The sequence below is a fragment of the Sesamum indicum genome, linkage group LG10, assembly GCF_000512975.1.
Source record: "Sesamum indicum cultivar Zhongzhi No. 13 linkage group LG10, S_indicum_v1.0, whole genome shotgun sequence".
Lineage (NCBI taxonomy): Eukaryota > Viridiplantae > Streptophyta > Magnoliopsida > Lamiales > Pedaliaceae > Sesamum > Sesamum indicum.
Genome location: NC_026154.1, coordinates 6,306,062 through 6,309,392, shown reverse-complemented (window position 1 = coordinate 6,309,392; position 3,331 = coordinate 6,306,062).

Here is a 3,331-nt window from a genome sequence, read left to right as displayed (position 1 = left end):
CGTGGCTCTCCACTCTCTCATCACTCAAGCGGTCCACTCCTCTCAATTGGGTCTTGGTGTTGCTGCGTAATCGTATGTTGGTATGGCAGGGTCTTTCATTTGGTTCTTGAGTTTCATTTAGCTTTCTATGTGAACTTTTGTGCTATTTCATTGGTATAAAAGTTGGGATATACTCTTCTCACAAATAAAATAAAATAAACTAAAAGGTACTATCTATTTACACTTCATATGGCGTGGGAGAGATCCTTTATCATTAACACGTTGATATATATGTGGGTACACTCGCGTGTATGGGTAAATATATATTTATTAGCGTGCGTGTGGTTCAAATTGGTTGTACACATCAAAGTTGATTGGACGCCATGTGTGAAGGGAGTCACTAGAGGTCGATTGTACAGTGGGTGTGAGGCCTGAATTAGGTTTAATGGGCTTTTTTGGGTTGTCTTTCTTCCTCTTGGGCCTACCATTCGCCTGGGCAATTTGAGCTTTAGCAATCTTCTTTGGACCATCAAGCCTTCTTTAAGTTGAATCAAGGTGCACCCAACCCATGATTTCTCATCCTGGGTTGCTTGGGCAGTTGGACCAATCTAGTACATGGGCCATTCCTAGCCTATACATCACACAGTCTCCCTTATTTTAAGGAAGAATAGTTCTGCGATCTCTTGCTTAGAGTAGGAAAACGTCTCAATTACTCTTGGGAGCTCCCTCGTTCCTAACCACCTGGGACCTCCTTAGCCCGAGACTTTTATTTGTTTTCTACTCTTTTGGCCTAATTTTTTTTTTAATTTTTATTTTCGCGCGCTTTGTACTTGGTTTTCTCATCAGACTTGAATTGATAGCTTAGGCAAGCCATCATTATAGTTAAATCATAGGGGGTGTGTGGATAACCATTCGGCTTTTCATGCGCCCATGCCTTTGGTAATCGCCCAATAAGGGGTAGGTTTAATCCCCCACTCTCCCCTTCATTCCAGTTCTATTGCTAAACTTTCACTTCCGCCAAGCCTTTTGAAGAGAGAAAGACATTTTTCAGGTTTGTGAAAAATCTCCGTAGTTTCTTCTTCTCCTTTCTTGGTTTTTCCTTTCCTTTTTTTTTTTTTTGTATTTCTTGATCGTCTTCTTGTGCCATCATGTCTTTTTCTGACGAGTCGATGAGGTTCATGGGGATGGCTCTAGGCGATGATCCCTCCAAGGCCACGTCTAAGAGGATAGGTTTTGGCCCCTCCACTTATACATGTGGCCGGAGGTGGAGCTTGTGCCAACCCGCCGTGGTTGCCCGTCGTTTACTAGATGAACCCTTGGATAACAAGGAAGTGGAATGGAACGAGGAGGAGGAAGGCTCTTCTCCTAGCTAAGGGGTCCCTCTTCGACGATATGGATAGAGAGTCGAGTGAAGTGAAGGAGCCTAGTCAATCGGGGACGGACTGGACTGCTGCATGCTTTCATCTGTCTGGGATGCGCCATTTGGTGGAGGAATTTGGGATCCTGCCAGAGTTTACTATTTATGTTCCCACCTCCGAATGCCGCCCTAACTCCTTGGCCTTAACAGTTTTGGCTTTTTTTTCTTCAAAAATTAGAGCAGGGCTTCGTTTCCCTATCCCCCATTCTTTGAAGAAGTTTCACGTCTCTTCCAAGTTCCCTTAAATCAGCCAATTCCCAACTCTTTTGGATTTTAACCGCTTTCTCCATGATTTTCTAATTTCATAGTATCACTCGCACAACTAGGGTCTTCTCTCAATGTTTTAAGCTAAAACGATAAGAGCCTGGAATCATTGTTTATCCTCCTAGGCAAGGGGTAGCCTTCTTGCCTGCCCCTAGCCCTCCTAAATATTGGAAATGGAGTTTTTTCTTTGTTTTGCCCCTTAGTCCTTGGCCCATCCCCCATCGGTGGATTTATGAATTCCTTCCTGATGTGTCTTTCTCCTTGTTTTATAGGTCTCTTACTCTTTCCTTCCTCTGGGAGGAATTGAATGAAAAACCCTACGATTGTAGAAGTATGATTGAAGGAAAGCTTTTGAGCCATTTTGGCTCGAGTTACCGGACTGAGCTTTTGGGGATGCCCTTGGTACCCTTGTTGTCATAACTTCTCCCATTTACATATGCTTTGATGTAGAGTGGTACTTATCTTCTTCTTTTTATTTTTATTTTTTTTATTTGACATCATGTTTAGTAAACTCATTCGCAAGATAGTACCAGAGAGCCCTGAGGTTCGTGCTCCCAGCTACTACTATGCCTAGGTTCTCGTCCAAGAAATAAGGTCTAGTTCCTCCAACGTCCCTCTTGCTAACTCTGCAAGTCATACCTCCATTCCTCATCCTCCTAGGGACTCAAGGAGTGGTTCCTTTAGATCTCCATCGTTTCCTTCCGGGAGTTTGTATTACCTGATAGGGTGAATAGTAATTTATTCCCTTATGATATTGAAAATGAACATATTACCCTATATAAAAAAATATAGCAATTTACCCCTCTGTACTTTTAAAAATGAGCAATTTACCTCCTTATATAGGACTTGTGCAGATTTTTAATAACAAAAAAAACATCACATTCATCCTCAAACTTTCTTTTTCTTGCACCATTCTCTTTCGATTTTTACCATATTTCAAGCCTATAATTTGCTCACTATGAATATTATCACTTTCACATTATATTTCACCACTATTCTCACTTTATTTCAAATTTTTCCTTTTATTTCTTCTTAAACCGTTACTGACTTGAGCATCAGAGTGCTAATATCTGTTTTGCAGGGCTAGTCCTTCGATAATCTTAGAATTTTTTGAAGATCCTTAGACCCTCGTGGTGTGGCCAAATTTCTGGTATGCATCATTGGCGCCCATTGAGAACACTTGAGCTTTGGTGTGAGAAATGACAAATTCAAACAATGGAGGTGACCACGGTATCTTACAAGGGAGATTCCTCTCTCCCTGTTGCATCTGGACCTGCTATTCCATCTATAGACCCCACTTTGGGAGATACTTACATCCCTGGTCCATATCCAGCACCAAAAGCTAATGCTCCAGTCTCAACTCCTGCTCCTGAGCAAGCAAATGGACTTGCTATTCTAAACCCGCTCATCTGTGAGTAGCTCCATCAATTCATTATGGAAACCATCAACTTAACCTTTTGTGACTCTCAAGCTAGTAGAGCAGGACCCTCTTCCCAATCAAAAAGAGATGGAACACCAGGAAACCAAGGAGTTGGCAAGCAGATTCCTGCTAGGTTCCAGCAGAATCTATCCATTCCTGCCGACTTCGTGAGCAAGGAAGCAGACCCCCTGCAGCCTTCTGAAATCTGGCAATCATTGAGAAAGGAGATAGTGGAGCTTCTCCACCAAATG